At 45.9% G+C, this 26,546-nt stretch overlaps 1 protein-coding gene across 3 annotated transcripts in view; it reads left to right on the plus strand.

Moving 5' to 3' along the window:
• The first annotated feature begins 2,976 nt into the window (after nt 1-2,976).
• The window catches only part of PIGC (phosphatidylinositol glycan anchor biosynthesis class C), a 44,707-nt gene continuing 21,137 nt past the window's right edge, over nt 2,977-26,546 (plus strand). The window contains exon 1 of one of the 3 annotated variants that reach the window (XM_040360122.1): nt 2,977-3,082. The gene's annotated coding sequence lies outside the window, so the exon portion shown is untranslated. Of the gene's footprint in view, nt 3,083-5,766; nt 5,928-5,947; nt 6,045-26,546 lie in introns of those variants that run through there. The other 2 variants (XM_040360120.1, XM_040360123.1) reach the window with 2 other exon arrangements.

Here is a 26,546-nt window from a genome sequence, read left to right on the forward strand (position 1 = left end):
CTTCTCCTCATTTCAGATCTTCCCCTCAGATCTACAGTGACTGCACTTCCAAGTGCACTTGTAGTGCAAAGTGGATTTGCCTTTTGTAAATAACCCCCAACGTGTTTGCAACCTGCGTTTGGGGTGTCATTAACCTATTGACACTCGCTGCAGATCACAAATAGAGTGTGTTTTAAAGGCAGTGATCCATAATTCTACTGTTTTCAGAAAAAGAAATGAGGCATTTAAACAAAAGAATACAGTCAAACATGGTTGAGGTTTACTGATGTGTTGGGATTGTTTAGCTGCTTCAGGCACTGGACGTCTTGACCGTGTGCATGGCATTATGAAATCTGAAGACTACCAAAGAATTCTGGGGTGCAATGTAGGGCCCAGTGGCAGAAAGTTGGGTCTCCGTCAGAGGTCATGAGTCTTACAGCAGGACAATGACCCAAAGCACACGTCAAAAAGCACCCAGAAATGGTTTAACCACTTCCATACAGGGCATTTTCACCCCCTTCCTGCCCAGACCAATTTTTAGTTTTCATCGCTGTTGCACTTTGAATGACAATTGCACGGTCATGCAACACTGTACCCAAATGAAATCTTTATGTTTTTCCCCCCACAAATAGAGCTTTTGTTTGGTGGTATTTGATCACCTCTGCAGTTTTTATTTTTTGCGCTATAAACAAAAGAAGAGCAACAATTTTGAAAAAACACCATGGGCCAGATTCTCAAAGGAGATACAACGGCGTATCTCCAGATACGCCGTCGTATCTCGGAGTCTGGGCGGTCGTATCTATGCGCCTGATTCTTAGAATCAATTACGCATAGATTTCTATTAGATCCGACCGGCGTAAGTCTGTTACGCCGTCGGATCTTAACTGCATATTTACGCTGGCCGCTAGGGCCGTGTACGCTGATTTACGCCTAGAAATATGTAAATCAGCTAGATACGCAAATTCACGAACGTACGCCCGGCCGACGCAGTACAGTTACGCCGTTTACGTTAGGCTTTTCCCGGCGTAAAGTTACCCCTGCTATATGGTGGCGTACATGCGGCGTACCAATGTTAAGTATGGACGTCGTCCCCGCGTCAAATTTTTTCAATTTTACGTCGTGTGCATAAGTCGTCCGTGAATGGGGCTGGACGTCATTTACGTTCACGTCTAAACCAATACGTCCTTGCGGCGTACTTTGGGGCAATGTACACTGGGATATTCCACGGACGGCGCATGCGCCGTTCGTGAAAAACCTCAATCACGTCGGGTCACAAGTTATTAACATAAAACACGCCCCCCTGTTCCAAATTTGAATTAGGCGGGCTTACGCCGGCCTATTTACGCTACGCCGCCGCAACTTACGGAGCAAGTGCTTTGAGAATACAGCACTTGCCCGTCTAAGTTGCGGAGGCGTATCGTAAATCTTTGAGAATCTGGCCCCATATTTTTTACTTTTTGATTTAATAAATATCAAAATTAAAAAAAAAAAAAAATCAGTTTGGACCGATATGTATTCTTCTACATATTTTTGGTAAAAAAAAAATTGCAAAAAGCGTATATTGATTGGTTTGCGCAAAAGTTATAGCGTCTACAAAATAGGTGATAGATTTATGGCATTTTTATTTTATTTTATTTTTTTACTAGTAATGACGGCGATCTGCGATTTTTATTGTGACCGTGACATTGCGGCGGACATATTGGACACTTTTGACGCGTTTTTTGGGACCATTCAAATTTATACAGCGATTAGTGCTATAAAACTGCACTGATTACTGTGTAAATGTGACTGGCAGGAAAGGGGTTAACACTAGGGGGCACTGAAGGGGTTAATATGCTCCCTGGGAGTGATTTCTAACTGTAGGGCCAGGGGGACTCACAAGGGGAGGAGACCGATCTGTGTTCCTTTGTTCTGGGAACACGCATCGGTCTCCTCACCTCTGACAGGAGGTGGATCTGTGTGTTTACACACACAGATCCACACTCCTGCCGTGTTTGCCGGAAATCGCGGGTGCCCGGCGGACATCGTGAATGCCGGGCACGCGCACTGGGTTGCGAGCTTTGCCGCGCACCCCCTAGCGCCCGCGATGCACAGGACGTCATATGACGTCCACTCTGAAGGACGGACAGTTCCTGCCGACGTCATATTATTATGGCTCGGTAGGGAACTGGTTAAGACAAAGAGCTGGGGGGTACTGAACTGGCCAGCAATGAGTCAAGATCTAAATCCCATAGAGTAGGGGTCTCTCCAACCCCCCGGGCACGGGCCGGTTACGTTCCATGGCCTGTTGATGACTGGGCCACATAGCAGATGAGCGGCAAATGCAGTCAGGACAGGGCTATCACACACTGCGGTTGTCTCCATATCCTCCACCTCCTACTGATGTGTGGCCATGCCTCTGTGTCCTCTCCCAGCTCCTCTGCCCACTCGGCCGACGATGTCATTCAATCAGCAGGGCAGGGGGTAGTAGGAGCTGCAGATTGGAATGGAGAGCTCCTGCTGCCCCCTGCCCTGCTGAAAGGATGATATATATTGGCCAGGCAGGCAGGGGAGCCGATGTTCTAACGATATGGTTCCTCTATCGGATAGGGTCCGGCCTCGACTGAGCATGCACAGTCGGAGGCTAGGAAAATCTCCAAGGCCAAACTACTGTTCGTCAGCTGTAAACGGAGCATGAGCAATGAACACTACGCTTGCTCATGATGCTCGGGACAGGTTATACATTCCCCCTCTGCTCGCTGGTTATACACCCCCCCTCCGCCCATCATGCGGCCTCTTATAAGCATATCCCCCCCTTAGAGAAAAGTATCTGCCCCTTGATGCCCCTTGCTGTATAGAGCGAGCATGTATAACCAGCGAGCGGAGGGGGCGAGTATAACCAGCCCCGAGCATCGTGAGCGAGCCCAGTGTTCATTGCTCATTGCGCATGCTCCGTTTACAGCTGACAAACAGCTGTTGGGCCTCTGAGATTTCCGTAGCCTTTCGACTGGGCATGTGCGGCACCTGCGCAGTCGAGGCCGGACCCTATCCGATAGGGGAACCATCTCAACAAAAAACCCGGGAGTGGATACATGGACTGATCGCAGCCTCTGCCGTGCCTAAGGTACGAGTCTTGTGCAGGGGAGGCAGAAATTAGAATACAAAAGTGTGGTGTTACAGAGGAAAGGGTGGAATGGGGGCAGACTTCAGGGGCATTGTGATGGAGGAGGCTGTGGTTGCTAGGAGCACTGTAATATAAAGGGGACTGCACTGTAATCATTGCAGTGCCCCTTTATAGTGCAGTCCCATTTATATCACTATATGGAAATAACCCACACTCTGGAATCCGTCCAAATTCTTTATTGGATAATCACCAAGTACGAAGTTACTTTGTTCTTGGTGATTATCCAATAAAGAATTTGGACGGATTCCAGAGTGCAGGTTTTTTTTTTATACATCCATATTCCGAGTTTGTGACGAGTTGGGGGTCGTCTGAACCTGGCACCCGGAGAGAAGGTACCAGTACCCAACATGCATATTTGGAGGTTATCACAGTAGAGCGGTGCTACCCTGTGTGTACTCTTTATATTACAGTGCCCCCTTTAGGCCCCTTTCACACCAGCAGACCGAACGGGTCGTTTCAGGCCTCGTACACACGACAGAGATTCTCGGCAGAATTCGCCGAGAAACTCGGTCAAAACCCGGATTCTGCTGAGAATCTCTGTCGTCTGTACAGTTTTGGCTCGATGGAGCCGCCGAGGAGCTCGACGAGAAAATAGAGAACATGTTCTCTATTTTCTAGTTGGCCGCGTTGTTCTATAGGAGAAGGCGGCCCGCCGAGCTCCTCGGCGGCTTCATCCCAAAACGAGACGAGGAACTCGACGTGCCAAGCACGTCGAGTTCCTCTGTCGTGTGTACGGGGCCTCAGGTGGACCCAACCGGTTTGCTAAAAACAGACAGATGGGGATATGTTAACCGTACGGATGGTAATTGTATGGAAACGGACATGCAGTCTGTTACATCTGACCACCCCATAGAGCAGAGAAGCCTGTGTCTGTGTCTAGTCTGCAAAGTGGAGTGGACATGGACCTGTCATCCGCCTGCTCCATCTGAAAGGGGCCCTACAGAGCCGTCCCCGTTACAAAGGGGCACTGTGATGTAAAGGGGATGCACTGTAATGTAAAGGAGAACTGAGGACACTGATATAACAGGGGGACTTTGGGCTGAGGACAGACTCCATGAATATCCCCTCTTCCCCTGACCCCCGGCTGCCATGAAACCAGTCCCTGGTGCCAAAAGGTTGGGGACCACTGCCATAGAGCACCTGTGGAGAGATCTCAAAACAGCAGTTCGGAAAAGGAATAAAAAATGCAGGGGTATCAAGATTTTTGGCCGTGACTGTAGCCCTATATTCTGCATTCCCCACATCCTTATACAGTGTCCCCATATTCTACACCCCTATATATACCCTCCATATAGAATAACCATATAACATAGCCCTATATTCTGCATCCCCACATCCTTATACAGTTTCCCTATATCTTGCACCCCATTTAGTGTTCCCATATCCTGCACCCCACTTAGTGCTTCCATATCCTGCACCCCATTTAGTGCTTCCATATCCTGCACCCCATTTAGTGCTCCAATATCCTGCACCCCATTTAGTGCTTCCATATCCTGCACCCCATTTAGTGCTCCAATATCCTGCACCCCATTTAGTGCTTTCATATCCTGTACCCCATTTAGTGTCTCCATATCCTGTACCACATTTAGTGTCTCCATATCCTGCACCCCATTTAGTGTCTCCATATCCTGTACCACATTTAGTGTCTCCATATCCTGCACCCCATTTAGTGTCTCCATATTCTGCACCCCATTTAGTGTCTCCATATTCTGCACCCCATTTATTTAGTGTCCCAATATCCTGCACCCCGTTTAGATGTCCCCATATCCCACAACCCATTTAGTGCCCCATATCCTGCACCCCATTTAGTGTCCCCATATCCTGCACCCCATTTAGTGTCTCCATATTCTGCACCCCATTTAGTGTCTCCATATTCTGCATCCCATTTATTTAGTGTCCCAATATCCTGCACCCCGTTTAGATGTCCCCATATCCCACAACCCATTTAGTGCCTCCATATCCTGCACTCCATTTAGTGTCTCCATATCCTGCACCCCATTTAGTGTCTCCATATCCTGCACCCCATTTAGTGTCCCCATATTCTGCACCCCATTTAGTGCCTCCATATGCTGCACCTCATTTAGTGTCTCCATATTCTGCGCCCCATTTATTTAGTGTCCCAATATCCTGCACTCCATTTAATGTCCCCATATCCCACACCCCATTTAGTGTCTCCATATCCTGCACCCCATTTAGTGTCTCCATATCATGCACCCCATTTAGTGTCTCCATATCCTGCACCCCATTTAGTGTCTCAATATTCTGCACCCCATTTTAGTGTCTCCATATCATGCACCCCATTTAGTGCCTCCATATCCTGCACCTCATTTAGTGTCTCCATATTCTGCGCCCCATTTATTTAGTGTCCCAATATCCTGCACTCCATTTATTGCTCCCATAGCCTGCACCCCATTTAGTGTCTCCATATCCTGCACTCCATTTAGTGCTCCCATATCCTGCACTCCATTTAGTGTCTCCATATCCTGCACCCCATAAGTGTCTCCATATAGTGCCCTTATGTCCCCCAGCATAACCACCCACCATAATATTCCCTGTATATATTTCCCTTTCAGCTAGTCCCTGTCACCACTCATAGAGTTGTACAGTGCAGAGACAGTAATGTTGACCCATCTCCCTGATTGGCCCGCGTGTTCCATCACGTGACACATCCCGGGAGTCCGGAAGTGAGAGTGGTGCATGCCGGGAGTGGTAGTATTCCACGGAGGGACTGTGTTGCGGTAGAAGGTGATTACAGGGAACCCCGTGATTTGTCCGTACAGTGCAGGTAAGAGGAAGGAAGGAGTCGTATAGACGTACAGCCCCCCCTGTCAGAGGGGCCGCTTCCTCTAGTGACACCCCGGGGAGGTTACGGAGGATTGGCTGTCACACATGCCGATAACAGGTGCGGTGTAGTGTATGTACAGGTGTGGGATGTCGGTCCCTCACGTTTTATTGTTATAACGAAGAGATTAGCAAAGCTGTCATTCCATTAGAATTGGCACACTGACAGCTACGTACTGCAGGCAATGGCCAGGACAGCCTTGAGGGGTCCTTATAGTCACGCCCCCTATCGCTGGGCTTCTGGTTGCCTGGCAACTTCTAGCTCTGTGCATGTTTTCCTCATTTCCTTGTACTGAGCTGTCATGTGTCCTCCTCCATGGCTGCTGCTTTCTCTATCTCACAGCAGGTGTGGCGGGCCTGTGTTGGGTGTGTATTCCAGTGCAGTCCCACCACAAGATAGAACAACATGCCTCTTCTTCTATGTGCATCCTTCACACCACAGTGCTGCAAAAATATGGCAGCTGTACCTTTTCCAGCACAGTGAGATGCAATCCACGGCAGCCAATGGAATGTGACATTTCAATAAACGTTGTTTAACCACTTCGATACTGGACACCTTCACCTCTTTCCTGCCCAGGACAATTTTCAGCGCTGTAGCACTTTGAATGAACGGTCTTGCAACGCTGTACACATATTACATTTTTATATATTTTTTCTAAACCGATAGAGCTTTCTTTTGGTGATTTTTATTCACTGCTGTTTTTTTTTTTGCTAAATAAAGACTGACAATTTTGAAAAGAAAGGAAACATTATTCTTAGTCTTTAAAAATTTTGCAAAAACTATATTTTTCTTCTTCACTGATGTGCGCTGATGAGGCTGCACTTATAGGGTGACACTCATAGGCTGTTCTGATGGGCACTCATAGGCTGTACTGATGGGCACTGATAGGTGGCACTCATATGCTGTTCTGATGGGCACTGATAGATGGCACTCATATGCTGTACTGATGGGCACTCATAGGCTGTACTGATGGACACTGATACGTGGCACTCATATGCTGTACTGATGGGCACTGATAGGTGGCACTCATATGCTGTACTGATGGGCACTGATAGGTGGCACTCATATGCTGTACTGATGGGCACTGATAGGTGGCACTCATATGCTGTACTGATGGGCACTGATAGATGGCACTCATATGCTGTACTGATGGGCACTGATAGATGGCACTCATATGCTGTACTGATGGGCACTGATAGGTGGCACTCATAGGCTGTACTGATGCGCCCTGATAGGTGGCACTCATAGGCTGTACTGATGGGCACTGATAGATGGCACTCATATGCTGTACTGATGGGCACTGATAGGTGGCAATCATATGCTGTACTGATGGGCACTGATAGGTGGCACTCATAGGCTGTACTGATGGGCACTGATAGGTGGCACTCATAGGCTGTACTGACGGGCACTGATAGATGGCACTCATAGGCTGTACTGACGGGCACTGATAGGTGGCACTCATAGGCTGTACTGATGGGCACTGATAGGTGGCACTCATAGGCTGTACTGATGGGCACTGATAGGTGGCACTCATAGGCTGTACTGATGGGCACTGATAGGTGGCACTCATAGGTAGAGGTCGACCGATATGGGTTTTTCTCTGGCCGATACCGATGCTGATATTCCAATATCGATGGCCGATATTTTAGGCCGATTTTTGCGGCCGATATTTTAGGCCGATTTTTTATTTTTTTTCCCATTATATCAGAAAATCTAGGTTGGGGAGGAGGTTATTGTTTAGGGTGGAGAGGTGGAGTGCAGCCTATCAGTATCCATCAGTGCCACCTCATTAGTGTCCACCAGTTCAGCCTGTCAGTGCAACCTCATCAGTGCCTACCAGTTCAGCCCATTAGTGTCCATCAGTGCCACCTCATTAGTGCCCACCAGTGCAGCCCATCAGTGCCACCTCAATTATTAAAAAAGAAAAAAAATACACTGGGCATGGGTGGGGATGCATTGTGGAGAGGGGATGGATGGTGCTGGGGGTGGGTGGGGATGTGTTGTGGAAAGGGATGGATGGTGCTGGGTGGGGATGGGTTGTGGAAAGGGATGGATGGTGCTGGGCATGGGTGGGGATGCATTGTGGAGTGGGATGGATGGTGCTGGGTGTGGGTGGGGATGCGTTGTGGTGATAAGTTGTGGAGAGGGGTGGATGGGAATGCGTTGTGGAGAGGGATGGATGGTGCTGGGTGTGGGTGGGGATGCGTTGTGGAGAGGGGTGGGTGGTGCTGGGCATGGGCAGGGATGCATTGTGGAGAGGGGTGGGGATGCATTGTGGAGTGGGATGGATGGTGCTGGGCGTGGGTGGGGATGCGTTGTGGTGATGAGTTGTGGAGAGGGATGGATGGTGCTGGGCATGGGTGGGGATGTGTTGTGGAAAGGGATGGATGGTGCAGGGAATGCGTTGTAGTGGGTGGATGGTGCTGGGTGGGGATGAAGATGATTGTGTTGCATTGTGAAGATGGATGAGGATGACTCTGTGTGGGGATGAGAGTTACATTGTGAAGAGGATCTCCACAATGTAACTCTCATATCCACCCAGAGTCATCCTCATCCATCTTCACAATGCCAGCCTCAGCCAGGTTTCCCTTTTAAAAGGAGTTTAAATAAATTCTGCAGGGGGGCACAGTAGCACATAATTTGGGCAACTTACCCTCCATACATGCTGGGTATCATAATCCAATTCTATCTGCATGCACCTAATAGGCTAGGTGCATGCTGATGAGCGGATCAGCCAATCATTGTTTAGAACTTGGTGTAATGCCAGCAGGTTCCGCCTCAGCAGGGAAGGAAGACATTCCTGCTGGGGGGAGTTACATTAGTCAGGCGGCAGTTGTAAGCCAATGATTGTTTCTCCCTGTCCCTAATACAGCACGCCGAGGGGGCGGGGCACGGCGGGCGGCGTGATGCCAGTGAAATCTATATCCCTTCTGTGGTGGCCGTGCAGATAGGAGGAATCGGATACATGGGAGCAGGGTCAGTACTGCAGGGCAGGCGGCCATGCGGGCCGGACACTTTAGCCGCGAATCGGCCGATTCTTTCACAAAAATCGGCCGATGACGATTTCACAAAAACGGCCAAATATCGGCCGATATATCGGCCGACCGATATATCGGTCTATCTCTACTCATAGGCTGTACTGATGTGCACTAATGAGGCTGTACTGATGGACACTGATAGGTGGCACTCATAGGCTGTTCTGATGGGCACTCATAGGCTGTACTAATGTGCAGTAATGAGGTGGCACTCATAGGCTGTACTGCTGGGCACTGATAGGTGGCACTCTTAGGCTGCACTGATAGGTGGCACTCATAGGCTGCACTGATGGGTACTAATAGGTGGCACTCATAGGCTATACTGATAGGCTACACTGATCATCAGGGCACTGGTGATCAGTGTAAGTGTGCTCTGTCAGAATTATCAGTTACTGGCTGTCCTTTCCTCAAGCTGTGACATCAGGAAAGGAATGCCCATAACCGGCATGTCTGTTTACATGTACAAAGTTTGCTATTACCAATCACAGCACCAGACAGCTGTATAGATCAGTATCCAGCCAGCGTCTATGAAGAAGGCACTGTGGTTGGGATTTTTACCAGAAGCAGCAGCCTGCAGGTAATGAGATACACGGCATTACTCATAACTGATGGGTGCGCTCTTTATATCCAAGAATAGAAAACCTAAACCTCAGCTTCACATTCTGCTAAATGACCTATAATAGATGGGGATTAGGCTCTTATTTAGTGTACCTTCCCTTGTCAGATTGGGTATAGGCTTCGGGAATTAGAGGTGAGAGGTCAGCTGGAATCTGAAGGTTGCACCTCTGCCAAGTTCCTGTTGTTGACAACACAGGGCCCATGTCATACTAACTGGGTGCAGTCCTGGCAAGATACACAGGAGGCTATTTATTAAGCCAGTTACTGTAGCAATACAGTTAGGCCTTGTTCACATGGAGACTTAAATAGGTAGATTCAGAAAGAGTTAGGCCGGCTTATCAGTAGATAAGCCGACCTAACTCCGAATCTACGCCGCCGTATGTTTAAGCGTATGCTCAAACAGAGATACGCTTAAACATATCTAAGATAGGACGGCTTGCGCCGGCCTATCTTAGATTGCAATTCTTCGGATGGCCGCTAGGTGGCGCTTCCATTGCGCCCGGCGTAGATTATGTAAATGAGCTTGTACGCCGATTCACGAACGTACGCCCGGCAGTCGAATTACGTCGTTTCCGTAAGGCCTTAGGCGGCCTAAAGTTATTCCACCTATGAGGTGGAATAACAATGTTAAAGTATGGCCGCCGTTCCCGCCTCGAGGTTCGAATATTTTACGTCGTTTACGTCCACGTCAAAATCAATAGGCCCGTACGGCGTACTTGGCCACAATGCGCACTGGGAAATGTAGGCGCCCGGCGCATGCGCAGTAGCAAGCATCGTCAAAAAACGTGAGGTCAAGCCTCATTACCATACAACACGCCCCCCTCCAACCAATTTGAATTAGGCGCCGTTACGCCCGCCGCGATTACACTACGCCATCCTAAGTAAGGAGGTAAGTGCTTTGAGAATCATGTACTTGCCTCTCTTACTTAAGGCGGCGTAGTGTAAACACGCTAGGCTACGCCGTCTTAACATTGCACGGCCGTACCTGAATCTACCTATAGTGTATGCTGTGTTTGCCTGCATGCGGATGCACAAGTGTTCCGTGCATCCCTCTGCAGGCAGTCCCATTCGTGTCAGTTGGCACACAGCGACTTCATGGACATAGGCACTGCACCCAATTTGACAGCCGTGCGGGAGCATGGCCAAGAAGGCACAATGCGTTCAAGGCCCCGCACTTGCACACCTAACACATTGGGAGAAGCAGGTGTGTCCATGCAGCCACTGCATCCTAATCAGCATGAATGGGACTTCCTGCATGAGGATGCACGGAACACCTGTGCATCCCTCAGTCCTCGCACGAGCCTATGCTATCATATTCCTGTGAGAAAAAGGCCTTTGACACAAATCAGGCTACCTCTTACTTAGAGCTGCACGATTAATCGCCAAGAATCGTTATCGCGATCTTCTTCCCGTTGCGATTCTTGACACAGGGTTTCACGATCTTTGACATGAAAAGAATTTCCTCTCTGCTCTCAGCCAAAAGTCAGTCTGGGCAGCCTGCCAAGTTTTGAAAACATTCTTCATCAGTGGAAAGTTAAGTCTAAACATTGTATCACATTGACTTTTACATCAAAGGAATAAACTTCTGTATGTAAATTAGGAACATTTAACCACTTAAACACCAAACCTATTTCTGACAGCTCTTTTCAAGTTAAAATCATTATTTTTTTTTGCTATAAAATTACTTAGAACCCCCAAACATTATATAATTTTTTAGTAGAGACCCTAGAGAATAAAATGGCGGTTGTTGCAATATTTTATGTTGCACTGTATTTGTGCAGCAGTCTTTTTAGAATGCATTTTTTTGGGAAAAAATTTCTTTCTTTTACTTACTTTACTAGCCCATTTTTTTTTTTGTATAAATGTAAAAGATTTTAGGCCTTGAGAGAATCGTGATCTTCATTCTAAGCAAAAAAATCGTGATTCTCATTTTGGCCAGAATCGTGCAGCTCTACTCTTACTTAGCAAAGTCTTTAAGAAATATTTAAAGTGATTGTAAAGGCTGTTTTTTTAATTAAAATAAAAAAAGTTATACTTGCCTGCTGTTTGTAGTGGTATTGCACAGGGCGGCCCCCCTACCTCCTCTTCTGGAGTTCCCCACCGGTGCTGTCTGCTTATTCCCTGGGGGTGCCGACTCAGCAAGTTGTGTGTTGCACTCCCGAGCTGGGCTGTGTGTGTGCATAGACACACACAGCCTGTCTCAGCCATGCCCCCCACTCCCGCCAATGGCTCCCACTGTTCTCAGAGTCTCTTGTGAAACCAGGAAGAGAGGAGAGTGGTGCTGCAGATGGGACAGCGTTGGTGCGGTGAGAGGACTCAAGTGAAAGTTTAGGAAGAGGAGTAGGGGTAAGATGGACTGGAAGTTTTTTTTACCTACATTCAGACAATGAAAGTAAAAAATAATTTTGAGTTTATAACCACAGTCTCTAACTACGCCTAAAATGGCTTCCACCCCCCTTCTAACTTCTGTTCTAACTACCCTGTGAAAGGAAGATGCTTAGAACTACCTGTTCTCTGGGCGCTTTGGTCCAGTCACATGATCTTCCCAGTGGCCGGCTTCAGGGGAAGAGGAGAGAGCGCTGACAACGACTACAATGCCTAGGCAGTGATGTCCCTTATAGGCTTACTATGGGACATTCGTTGTACGCTGTCCCTCCTCTCCCCTGAAGCTGCCACTGGGTGCTGATCATGTGACCCGACCCGAATGCTCTCATAATAGGTAAGTAGTATAAGCTCCCTTCTTCTACAGGGTAGTTAGAATAGGATTTAGAAGGGGAGCCGTTTTAAGTTTTGTTAATTAGAGCCTGGAATTGCACTTTAAAGTAGATGTAAACCCATTTTTTTTTCTTTTTGCTGTCACAATGTAGAGTATAAGATTTCCTATCATCTGTGCCCAGTCTTGCCACAAATAGTTAATCCAGCTCTGAGCAATCCTCTTTTATTTTTTCAGTGAGATAAACGGACAAACAGGAGAAAACTTTTGTCCGTTTTCCCCCCTTGCTGTGAATGACAGGTTATTTACATATCTCAGGATTTGACAAATTTGCTTGGAATCTAGGAGCCAGCTAAAAATGTTAGGAGCCAGAAAACGCGCCCCGTCCCGACGAGCTTGCGCTCAGGAGCGAACACATACGTGTAGGGCTGCAACTAACGATTATTTTCATAATCGATTAGTTGGCCGATTATTGTTTTGATTAATCGATTAATCGCATAATAGCCTTAAAAAAAATGCATTTTAATTTTTTTTATGGGCCAATTTGTTGTTGGGCAGATTACAAAACTCAAATTGCCTCAAAAACACATTCCATGCTTTTCTGCAGCTTCTCTATTGAAGTATATAGAACCAAAAAAATAAATAAAAAATAGTCCTTCCCTTTCCAAATACGCAGCAGCTGAAAAAAAAATCATGGATGTGAACGTGTCCCATAGGAAAACATGCAAATGAACTGTAGTCTGCAAAAAACACCAAAAAGGTGTGACCCGGCCTGAGATGTTTAGTAACATAATGGGGTTAAAAAAACAAAGATAAGTACAAACAAAGCAAATAATCACTACTGTAAGGGGTTCAGTTTTTTTTTTACTGTGGGACAGTGAAAGTAATATTTACAGTAGCGATTTGCTTTTTTGTACTTTACAGGGCTAATTTTTGTTTTTTTTAACCCCATTATGTTACTGGCCGATTACTAGATAATGAAAATTGTAATCGATTAATTTCATAATCGATTAGTTGTCGATTAATCGATTAGTTGTTTCGGCCCTACATACGTGAGCAGTGCCCGCATATGTAAACGGTGTTTAAACCACACATGTGAGGTATTGCCGCGATTGGTAGAGCGAGGGCAATAATTCTAGCCCTAGACCTCCTCTGTAACTCAAAACATGCAACCTGTAGATTTTTTTAAACGTCGCCTATGAAGATTTTAAAGGGTAAAAGTTTGTCGGCATTCCACGAGCGGACGCAATTTTAAAGCGTGACATGTTGGGTATGAATTTACTCGGCGTAACATTATCTTTCATAATATTAAAAAAAAATGGGGATAACTTTACTGTTGTCTTATTTTTTAATTAAAAAAAGTGTAATTTTTTCCCAAAAAATTGCGCTTGTAAGACCGCTGCGCAAATACGGCGTGACAGAAAGTATTGCAACGACCGCCATTTTATTCCCTAGGGTGTTAGGATAAAAAATATATATAAATGTTTGGGGGTTCTAATTAGAGGGAAGAAGATGGCAGTGAAAATAGTGAAAAATAGTGAAAAATTACATTAGAATTGCTGTTTAACTTGTAATGCTTAACTTGTAATACCAATGGCTCACCACCAGATGAAGCCTTCCAAGCCAAGTCGCCAGGACCCTATTTCTAGTCGCCATGGCGACCTGGCGCCCGGGATTTGTCGAGCCCTGACATATCTCATGCACTAGCATGTTGACAAGGGGAGTGTAGAGGAGGGCGGAGAGTCTACTGACATTACTACTCTACCCACGAGCTCCAGACAACAGATCCACCCACAGAATCTGCAGTTTTTCAGTTCTTATAACAGACAGAGGGGAGACATTTGACAGGTAAGGATACATGCAGGAGGCATCTATATCCTTATAGATCAGCACTATGGCAGTAGTTTAGAAAGGATGAGAGTGGCTTTACATCCACTTTAAGGTACTTTGAAAACTGTCACAGTTGGCTGCCCCAGAATACAGGTATACAATGTAATACGGGCCATATACTGTAAGACTTTGCTGAATGAGAGGCAGCCTGATCTGCAACTAATTGTTTTGCTAATAAATATCTCCAGTGTATGTGCAACCTTTGTGCCTGTATTCCTGGGCAGCCAACTGCGACAGAGGCATTCATTGCAAAAAAAGACATATTGAGGTTCATTTACCAAAGGCAAATAGACTCCAGAGCTTGGTAAATGAGGAGAAGCTCTGCTGACTTCCATCATCCAATCACGTGCAAGCAAAAAATGCAGTTTATTCAAGGCATGCTGCAAATGATAAATGCCACAGTTGCTTGTGCTCTCAACTGAACCGTCAAGCCATCAAATGGCTGGTGTCATAACTGATCACATGTGCAGAACCATGGCAACTGCAGATCAAATGAAGGCTAAGGCTCCATTCACACCTAGGCAGACAAATTCGCGGCATTTTGTCGCCGCAAATCGCGGTACAAATAGCAGTGTTTTGTACCGCGATTTGCGACGACAAAACGCCGGTATTGTCCACCTAGATGTGCCCCAGATTGACCCCCTCTATGGAGATGGTTCCCATCTCCTAGCCGAACGCCGAAAGCCGCCTGAAAAAAAGGTCCGGGACCTTTTTTCAGGCGGCAGGCGTCCGGCGTTCAGCGTGGAGATGTGAACCATCTCCATAGAGGGACATGTGTTTTCATCCCTCTGGCGGCAGCGGCGTAGCACTACAGGCATAAAAACGCCTAGGTGTGAATGGGGGCTAAGATGGCAGCTTTCTTGGTTATAAAGGATAGGAGGGTTTAGTTCGACTTTATCTTACTCACATCTGTCTGCTGCCTAAAAGACCCCTTTCACACGGCCTTCTGTTTGTTCGTTTTTCATCCATCTGTTGACAGGTGAAAACTGGACATCAATGCATCTCTATGGAAAAAACGGATGACCATCTATTTACACCTGCTTCAGTTTTTTTGAAACGGATAGAAGCCATATTTTTGTTCTGTTGATTGAAAAAAAGCAGAATTGGCGAGAAACGCATGTAAACTGACAAACGGTCCATTTTTGCATTGGTAATGACAAAAAAACTGTCAGGCCCCGTACACACGACAGAGGAACTCGACGTGCTTGGCACGTCGAGTTTTGGGATGAAGCCGCCGAGGAGCTCGGCGGGCCGCCTTCTCCTATAGAACAACGAGGACAACGAGAAAATAGAGAACATGTTCTCTATTTTCTCGTCGAGTTCCTCGGCGGCTCCATCGAGCCAAAACTGTACAGACGACAGAGTTTTTCGGCAGAATCCGGGTTTTGACCGAGTTTCTCGGTGAATTCTGCCGAGAAACTCTGTCGTGTGTACGAGGCCTCAGACTTTAGGTGAAATCAGACCTTGGGATTTATAGTGACAGTTTCGTGTTTCTATCCAGGCTGGTTGTCATTTTCCAATTCTGAGATGCTGAATGACAGTTGAGCCGGTCACACTTTATTTCTCCCAAAGCCTATCGTTGTGCATTGAGCTCCAGAACAAGCGCATGAGACATCCTGACACCTGATATGTAGAAGCTTGTTCCAGATCAGTTGGCATCTTGTGACGGGTATAAGAATATGCAGAAGAATGAAAGTCAACAAATCTGCATTTTCAAAAATAGTTTAGTATCTTTGAGACATTAAAATGTATAAATTTTATTAGGGCTACAACTAATTATTTTCATAATCGATTAGTTGGCCGATTTGTTTCGATTAATCGACTAATCGGATAATCTTAAAAAAAAAATTGCGGTGTACAATTTAGTTAATATGTAAATAAAAAAAAAAAAGGCAATTTACTCTTAACTACTTGCCAACCAGCCACCGTCATTTTCCGGCGGCAGGTCGGCTCCCCTGCGCGAGAGCCCGTAGCTATACGTCGGCTCTAGCGCAGGCCACTTGAGCTCGTGCGTGTGCCCGGGGGGCACAATCGCCGCCGGGCACACGCGATCGCTCGTTACAGAGCGGGGACCGGGAGCTGTGTGTGTAAACACACAGCTCCCGGTCCTGTCAGGGGGGGGGAAATGCTGATCTTCTGTTCATACAATGTATTAACGGAAGATCAGTCATTTCCCCTAGTGAGTCCACCCCCCTACAGTTAGAACACACCCAGGGAACATGCTTAACCCCTTCCCCGCCCCCTAGTGTTAACCCCTTCACTGCCAGTGGCATTTTTATAGTAATCCAATGCATTTTTATAGCACTGATCGCTATAAAAATGCCAATGGTCCCAAAAATGTGTCAAACGTGTCTGAAGTGTCCGCCTTAATGTCGCAGTCACAAAAAAAATTGCTGATCGCCGCCATTAGTAGTAAAAAAATTTTTTTTATAAAAATGCAATAAAACTATCCCCTATTTTGTAAACGCTATAACTTTTGCGCAAACCAATCAATAAACGCTTATTGCGATTTTTTTTTTTTACGAAAAATATGTAGAAGAATACATATCGGCCTAAACTGAGGAAAAAAAAAATGTTTTTTTATATATTGTTGGGGGATATTTATTATAGCAAAAAGTAAAAAATATTCATTTTTTTTTAAATTGTCGCTCTATTTTTGTTTATAGCGCAAAAACTAAAAACCGCAGAGGTGATCAAATACCACCAAAAGAAAGCTCTATTTGTGGGGAAAAAAGGACGCCAATTTTGTTTGGGAGCCACGTCGCACGACCGCGAAATTGTCAGTTAAAGCGACGCAGTGCCGAATCGCAAAAAGTGCTCTGGTTTTTGACCAGCAATATGGTCCGGGGGTTAAGTGGTTAAATATCCATATGCAGTGGTAAATATAAATAACCAACTACAGTAATTGTAATGCCTTCTATTACCTCCACTTTCTCTGGGTTCAGATGCTGATCTCCCCTGCACAGTCTTTAACCACTTGCCGCCCGCCAATGACAGATTGACGGCGGCAAAGTGGTTGTAGAATCCTGAACGGACGTCGTATGACGTCCTCAGGATTCTGAGCCGCTGCGCACCCCCGGGGGCGCGCATCGCGGCGATCGTTGTTGCGGGGTGTCAGTCTGACACCCCGCAACACCGATCTCGGTAAAGAGTCTCTCACGGAGACTCTTTACCACGTGATCAGCCGTGTCGAATCACGGCTGATCACGATGTAAACAGGAAGAGCCGTTGACGGCTCTTCCTCACTCGCGTCTGACAGACGCGAGTAGAGGAGAGCCGATCGACAGCTCTCCTGACAGGGGGGGTTCGCGCTGATTGTTTATCAGCGCAGCCCCCCCTCGGATCGCCACATGGACCACCAGGGAAGCCCACCCTGGACCACCAGGGAAGGGCAGATCAAAAAAATAAAAGGCTAAAAAAAAAAAAAAAAAGATGCCAATCAGTGCCCACAAATGGGCACTGACTGGCAACATAGGTTAATCAGTGCCGCCCCAGTGTCCATTAGTGCCACCCCACATTGTCCATCAGTGCCACCCCACATTGTCCATCAAAGCCACCCTACAGTGTCCATCAGTGCCACCCCACAGTGCCCATCCATGCCCAGTGCCCACCTATCAGTGCCCATCTGTGCCACCCATAAGTAGCCATAAGTGCCGCCTATGTGTGCCCATCAGTGCCGCCTATGTGTGCCCATCAGTGCCGCCTATGTGTGCCCATCAGTGCCGCCTATGTGTGCCCATCAGTGCCGCCTATGTGTGCCCATCAGTGCCGCATACAAGCGCCGCCAATCAGTGCCACCTCATCTGTGCCCGTCAGTACTACCTCATCGATGTCCATCAGTGCCATCTCATTGGTGCCCATCAGTGCCGCCATATCAGTGCCCGTAATTGAAAGAGAAAACTTACTTATTTACAAAAAAATTAACAGAAAAAAATAAAAACGTATTTTTTTTCAAAATTTTCAGTCTTTTTTTAGTTGTTGCGCAAAAAATAAAAATCGCAGAGGTGATCAAATACCACCAAAAGAAAGCTCTATTTGTGGGGAAAAAAGGACGCCAATTTTGTTTGGGTACAGTGTAGCATGACCGCGCAATTGCCATTCAAAGTGCGACAGTGCTGAAAGATGAAAATTGGCTTGGGCGGGAAGGTGTATACGTGCCTGGTATGGAAGTGGTTAAAGTGTGTTTTTTTTTTATAAACAAACTTGTTATACTTACCTGCTCTGTGTAATGGTTTTGCACAGATCAGCCCAGATCCTCCACTTCTGGGGTCCCTCATCGATGCTTCTGGCTCCTCCTGCCTTCAGAGTGCCTCAAAAGCAAGCTGCAAAGTATAGTATAGAGTGCCCGCTATAGCAAGGTAAACAAAACCTCTGCCTTTAGAACCACTCACTTCCTGCCCAGGACTACATATCCCATGAGGCATTGCTCCTCACACTTTCACATTCACAAATTCTCAAGCACTTAGTGACATGTATGGGATGGTGTACTGAGCTGTATGTGTGCTGCACTGTATTTCCTGATATGTAAACAAATAATGCATTCTGTATGCAGGCCAATTCTGTATGCAGGCCAACTAATCAATTGGCCGATTAATCGATTATGAAAATAGTTGACAACCATTTTCATAATCGATTAGTTGTTTCGGCCCTACATTTTATGTATGTAACACTAAACTTGTCCTAAACATAGTAGAAAAAAGTGTACCTTGTTTGTTAGTTTTATGTAAGATGGGCATATGGCTCACTGTTCCATTCCAATGTGACAATATTAGGTCCAGTAGCACATACTCGCACCCCATTGGTGCAGGACTGAAAAAATAGCTTTTTAGGGTTAAAGTGATTCTAAATGTAAATATTATTTTCTTTAACCACTTTAGCGCCGGAAGATTTGACCAGGCTATTTTTTGCGATACGGCACTGCGTCGCTTTAACTGGCAATTGTGTTGCTGTGCGACATTGTACCCAATCAAAATTGACGTCCTTTTTTCCCCACAAATAGAGCTTTCTATTGGTGGTATTTGATCACCTCTGCAGTTTTTATTTTTTGTGCTATAAACAAAAGAAGAGAGACAATTTTGAAAAAAAACACAATGGCGTTGATTTACTAAAGGGAAATCCACTCTGCACTACAAGTGCACTGCAAGTGCACCTCCCCCCACCGTGTGCCCCTCTAGCAAGCCACTTGCTAGGGGGGCACTAATGCCGGCTTGCTCCCAAGCCTCTGCGTCTATAGACTTGGCTATAGACTATAGGGACTTGGTCCTGCCCCCAGCTCTCTCGTGATTAACAGTAGTGGGAGCCAATGAGGAGGGAGAGAGAGACTCTTGTGCATATCACTGAATTGAGATTGGGCTCAGGTAAGTATTTAAGAGGGCTGCATGCAGAAGGTGTTTTACCTTAAAGGGGAGTTCCAGCCTTTTACTATTTATTTAAAGTCAGCAGCTACAAAACGTGTAGCTGCTGACTTTTAATAAACATTCACGTACCTGCTTCACGGTCCAGTACCCCGCGGCCGCCCGGAGCTCCGCTCCTCTCCCCCCCCCCTCTCCACCGGCACCTCCATTGATAGTGTGGGCACCCGGCCGTGACAGCTTTCGGCTCACGGCTGGGCACTCACTGCACATGCATGAGTGGGCAGGCGATCTCCTGGGACCTTTCACGTGTCCCAGGAGATCGCCTAAAGGGAGGGGCCGCCTAAGGCGAGAGGAGGAGTCACCTAGGCAGTCCCTGGGTGGAAGTAGGAAGTGGGACAGGAAGTCCCACTCCTAACGAAGCCCCCACTCCCCCCCCCCCAAAAAAAATGACATGCCAAATGTGGCATGTAGGGGGGCGAGGAGTGCTTAAAGTGGAAGTTCCACTTTTGGGTGGGACTCCACTTTAATCCATAGAATGTGTTAAAAAGCCTTCTGCGTTTATAGCCACTTTAAAGCTGGCCATACACCATACAAGTTTTCTTATTCAATTTTATTTCGATTTACCTTCAACTGTGTAGTACATGGGCCTGTCTGATTGCAAATGAATTGAAAGTGTTTTAGGTTTGACCTCCTATTATATGGCTTTGGTAAATCTAAAGGAAAGTTGTACAAGAAAATTGAATAATGTATGACCAGCCTAAGCGTATCCTTTTATTCTGTACTGCGTGGAAAATAGGTCCACTAAGGCTGAATGTTGAAGTTTACAATATTCGTTTTCTGGGGTGACCCTTCAAGTTTAGGGAGACAACATAATAAGGCCTCTGAAGATTATTGATTAAGCCGGGTAATTCTATTTTAAATGGCATGCAATTACACCTGTATTACAAGTTGTTCATCTTAGGAATTTAATAGATCACTTTGAGAAGTGGCATTTTGAAGGGAGATGATTCTATTAAATCCAAACAACCTTCCGAGTTTAGTCATAAGCTCACTCGACTTCTTGGCTTTGATATTATCAGGACAGGGATTGAAAGACACGTCACTCTGTTCTACAAATAGAAACTTTCCAGATCCCTAAATCCAAACTCCTCCTCTTCCAGAGTGTCGATGTAAAAATAATTAGCTATATAGAGAGCACTTTCTCCTTTTTGTTTTATTAACAAACATTTTTTTTATGGAATTTATGATCTGTACAATGAGCTTTAAAGTTAGATTGCCTGGAAATGATTGTATTTGACTTGCACCTCATTTCATCAGAAACCCTATATCCAGGTAGGTGATACGTTGTGACGGGATAAGGCTGGATTTCTCCAAGTTCAGTAGCCACCCTAGGTCTGTTAGGACCTTTCTTGTCATTTCCAGGTCTCTGGTTAGCTGCTCTGGAGATGCTGCAAATGGAAGCAGGTCGTCCAGGTAAGCTATGATGGACACTCCCTGGAGTCGCAGAAACGCCATGGGTTCTGCAAGGACCAAGCGGGGCTTGGAACTGTAGATGTACTACTGTTCCATCTAGGTCTACCGCTAGTCGCAGAAAACTCTGAGAGCTTTCTGCGATTGGGACGTGTAATCTGAATATCTATATAATTTTTTTCCTGATTGTCATAAATATTAAAGACACCTTTAAATATTGGTGTGAGTAACATGTTCCTGGGTAACAAAAAATGTAACGTAAGGAGATATGGCGCTGGAGAAGCTGGAGGCTCAGTGCAGAATGGCTGCCTATTAAACCATCTAATTATATCCTACAGTGATAGATATGTAATGCAATACTCTGACTGCTACTTGCTCTTCGTCCAGGACATGGTGATGATGTCATATTGTACGAGTAGCCTTTGATCAGAGATTTAGCACCTTCACATTAAACATGGCTGGTTACATGTCCCGGCCACGTAGAGTGCAAGTCCACTTGTGATAAGAAAATGAATCAGGGGCTGCGAATTTTGCAAGTCTTTTAAAAACAAATACTAAGCAGTGTTTCCTTATCAGTAGAGGAGATAGAGATTGGAGCCACTCTAAGCTGTTTGTTCTTCCCTTACTATCGGAGAGTCATTGTCCTTTAATAATTTAAAGTGCAACTCCACCCAATCATTTTTAGTTTGTTTTGGCTAGCACCAGAAAGGGTACAGAGGAATTTCACCTGCTTTGAAAAAAAGTAAGTCATCAGCTATGAGTACTGTAGCTGTTGATTAAAAAAAATCACATACTTATCAGGCAAAGACATCCAGCACTGTCATACAAGAACCCAAAGGGCTAGATTCAGGTAGAATTAGGCGGGCGTAGCGTATCTCAGATGCACTACACCGCCGTAAGTTTGAGCAGCAAGTCCTGTATTCACAAAGAACTTGCGCTGAAACTTACGGCGGCGCAGTGTAACTGGGCCGGCGTAAGCCCGCCTAATTCAAAATAGGCTGGTAGGGGGCGTGTTCTATGTAAAATACTATTGACCCCACGTATTTTATGTTTTTAATGAACGGCGCATGCGCAGTCCGTGGACCTATCCCAGTGCGCATGCTCCAAATGACGTCAGAAAATCGTCATGCTTTCGACGTGAACGTAAATTACGGCCAGCCCCATTCACGGACGAGTTACGCAAACAATGTAAAATTTTCAAATTTCAACACGGGAACGACGGCCATACTTAACATTGGCTGCGCCATTTATTTGGTGGAATAACTTTACGCCTGAAAACCCCTTACGTAAACGGCATATCTTTACTGCGACGGCCGGGCGTACGTTCGTGAATCGGCGTATCTAGCTGATTTGCATATTCTAGGCGTAAATCAGCGTACATGCCCCTAGCGGCCAGCGTAAATATGCAGTTAAGATACGACGGCATAGGAGACTTACGCCGGTCGTCTCTTAGCAACATTTAAGCGTATCTCAGTTTGAGCATACGCTTAAAGTTGCGACGGCTGGGATTCGGACTTACGACGGCGTATCTACTGATACGTCCATCGTAAGTCTATGTGAATCTGGCCCAAAGTCTTTACAGCTCATTGGCATCCCATGCTGCCATCTAAAATTCGGGCACCAGCTGTGACTTCTGATGACTCGCAGCAATTCCTAAACTGTGTATGCGCAAGAGATGGCCTACAGGGAGAGGGACACTCCCAATATATTCAAAAAATTATACAAAACAAAAAATAAGCAACAGTAAAGATGCAGGAGTAAAAGTAAAAAAAAAAAAAATGTGGTCTTTGGTTCACTTGAGGAGTAAATCAAATCTTAAATATCAGTCATCGGCTCTCATAATTAACTCTCGGCATTCCTTCATAGTTGTGATGGCGAGCAAGAGCTTCGGATCTTCAACTGCAGCAGGTCTTTCTTGGACCTCACGAGAACATTGCAGATCTAACTAAACCCAATCAAAGGGTCTCGGGGGTGCGCCAAAGGGCGATAGAAATTATTTTATTATGTTCAGCGGAAACACTCTTACTGACAGTTATTCTAAATAGATCTTTACTTGAATCTGATAAGGTTTCACAATCTGAAAACAAACATATTGTTGAACATAAGGACTTCATGATTTGTTAGAGACCAAACATGATATGGATCTCACTTGGGCCCCTTTCACACTTGTGAAACTTGTAAACAGTGAGATCAAGTTACAAGGATACTGATGGTTGCTTGAGGCCAACGGTATCCAAACTCAAAATACAAGGGGAATAGGGGGGGGAGCAAAGGGGATTTTGGTTGGGACTTTCACGGCACTGATGTCTTATCAGTGCCGTGAAAGTCCCAACCAAAATCCCCTTTCCTCCGCCCCCTATTCCCCTTGTATTTTGAGTTTGGATACCGTTGGCCTCAAGCAACCATCAGTATCCTTGTAACTTGATCTCACTGTTTACATATCAAATGGGATGTTGGCACATCTTACCATTTATACCATTATTCTAAAAGAGGCTATACTCTCCCATTTTCACTTGTGAAACTTATTCTGCGACAAGTCATACCCCATGATTTCCAATGAGTACCGTTCATATCTGTGCAACTTCAAGTTGCAGCGACTTTAAAGTAGTCCCTGCACTACTTTGGTTTGACTTTGATGCGACTTGAGGTACATAGACCTCAAGATTACACAGGCATTGCTTCAAGTCGCGTCAAAGATTGTGGCAAAGTCATGCGTCTTTCAGGTCGCACAAGTGTGAAAGGGGCCTTACGAGATCTAATGTGTCCCATTAGCTATCTGGACCTTGTAGTATAGGTTTAGGATTAAAGTTAGTGCTTGGTATCTTCCCATGCATTCACGTGACCAACTTTTATGAAGGTAACTTCATTAGGGTAGGAATTATGGCATCTGAATAGAGATGGGCTTAGAATGTGTATCGCTCAAACCATTGTCCAGATTGTTTTGTGACCTGGCACATTATGACTGGCTGCATTAGGAACCTTTTGAGGACTCTGCTAATGGAGGCTAATAACTATAGTTTTTTTTTTATTCATTCAGGAGAAGTAATGATTTTAAAGCTAAACTTTATGCAGGCGTAAACAAACTCCATTTAATTAGTTGATGTATTTATGAAAAGTCTGAAAAGAAAACGTAAGCACATGAATCTGTGTTGATCTTAGCCTCCTGCTCCATCCGCTAACGGACACGTTCCCATAGGGATTCATTACAAGTCCGTTAACGGACTTGTAATGTGCGGACGAACGGTCCGCTAGTGTGAAAGGACCCTAAATCGGGCGCTATCTAGGGTGACCACATTTCCAAACTGCCATTCAGGGACACACCCCCTCTCTCCTTCCCCAAAAAAAGATGGGGGGGGGGGCGGGGGGCAATGTAGTCTCGGGGGTTGATGGGGAAATGGCGTCAGGTTATTTGTCAGGTGAATGTGCCACTTGTCACCAGATGCAGTGCCGCTTGCCACCCATAGCCTGCCACCAGACGCAGTGCTACGGTTTCTCCCTCTGCATGAGCCACGTGCGTAGAAGGAATATAGTGGCGTCACCATCTGGAGAGTGAAGATCACAACAGTCCCTGCTGCTTGCCGCTGGGTGTCAGAGAAGGAGGAGATGCCGAGATGGGTGGGGACAGCATTGCTGGACTAGGCGCAGGCCTCGCTCCTGGTCTCACTGTCTGAGAGTACATTGTCACTGGTTGCAAGATGCCAGGCAGCTCTGGCCCTAGCTATCAGTTCTGGAAATGTAGTTATTAGTTAGTAGGGGGTGGCTGTGTCCTCTATTTCATTCCGGGACATTGTGTTGTCCCGGAAAGGAAGGTGCCCGGTACCCAGGACAGACATGTCAATTGCAGGGCAACCTGGGACTCGTGGGCACCCTAGCGCTATCCGTCCCTAAACCTAAGACAAAATACAATTTTTTCTGGAGTTTTGCTGTAAAGGGTTAGTTCACTACAGGAAAAAGAAAATACAAAGGTGAACTAACAGACCCCCCGATCCTAGCTGTACGTACCTCCAGGGATGCTGAGCTGTCAGCGCCCACACAGCCGGTTTAGCAGTCCGGGGATGTGAAATCCCCACTCTTCTCCCTCTTTTCCATGCCGCGCTTCCAGGACGTACCAGAGCGATTCACTGTGATGCCGTTGACCAGTCAGAATCGATCTGGTCTGTTCTGCACAAAGAAGAGGGAGAAGGACGGGGACTTCAAATCCCAGGAGTGCTGGACCAGCTGTGTGGGCACAGACAGCTCTGCATCCCCAGGCTAATATGCAGTAGGGACTGGGGGGGAGGTTGTGCTTTGTTAGTTCACCTTTACATTTTATTTCTGTAAAGATCAACTAACACTTTAACACACATTGTATAAAGGCAATGATCTATTGATTTCAGGCTTTAGAGCAGCCTTTTTTCATACTTTACATCATACCTGCGACAGGCTGACATTCCAAAGTGATTTGCAAGTGTTTGCCTAGATAGTACACACTACTGCGCCTATCACAATAGCATCCACTTACAGGACTTGTATCATTTGCCAAAGTGTGAGTTGTGCTTCTATAATGTTTGAACAGTCTTTTACCTGCTATACTTCAGCTAGGCACAAACATAAAGCAAGCAAGATAACTATCTATGTATTGAGCAGTCAAGGCACCAGCTTATCTTGTAATGGATCAGATGGAAACATTCAGCAAGGGCTCTCATCTCGATCATGTGTGTCTGAAGACTGGCATAGGTGTAATGATCCTCTGTGGATCCAGACAAACTGCCCCAATTGGTCAACCATGATCTAATATCTGTGTCTATCTATTGCCTAGTACACACGGGCCAACTGTCAGGCGACATCGGCCGGTTCAATAGAAACTGGCCAACATTCGGCCCGTGTATACAAATGCCAAAAAAGGCCAGAAGACTGGCTCCTTATTGCATTGTCAACCAATGGCTGAGAGTGCTGACCGGACTGTTCTGGTAGGGGGCACCCCCCTGTCAGAACACAACTCGGCAGAAGAGATCTCTGTACTAACATCAATTGTTGGTACATCAGCTCTGATCTGAGCTGTCAGTTTTTTTTCTTTCAACACGCTGGGTTGAACAAAAAAAAAAACTTTTAGGGTGAAACTTAAAGTGGTTGTTAATGTTAAAATTGTATTATTTTTTTTTTTTTTTATATAACAAACATGTTATGCTTAGAAAGAGAAACACCCGCCACTCCAGGTGAGACCAAGAAGCCTAATGATCCAGTAGGTGCTCGGCTCGCCTTCGCACACAATGAAATTAGAAGAAATGGCCGCACAACACTGTAGATCAAAATCCTTTTATTTGGACATCCCAAAAACTACAGGAATCAGAATGCTGGGGTGACGCATTTTGCACACTTCACGTGTGCTTAATCATTTAGAAATTTAGAAATTTAAGAAATTTAGAAATTTCAACATGTTATGCTTGCCTGGCCTGGGCAATAGAATTGCACAGAGTGGCCCACACCTCCTCTTCTGGGGTAC

The sequence above is a fragment of the Rana temporaria genome, chromosome 7 (genome assembly GCF_905171775.1).
Source record: "Rana temporaria chromosome 7, aRanTem1.1, whole genome shotgun sequence".
NCBI classification, from domain to species: domain Eukaryota; kingdom Metazoa; phylum Chordata; class Amphibia; order Anura; family Ranidae; genus Rana; species Rana temporaria.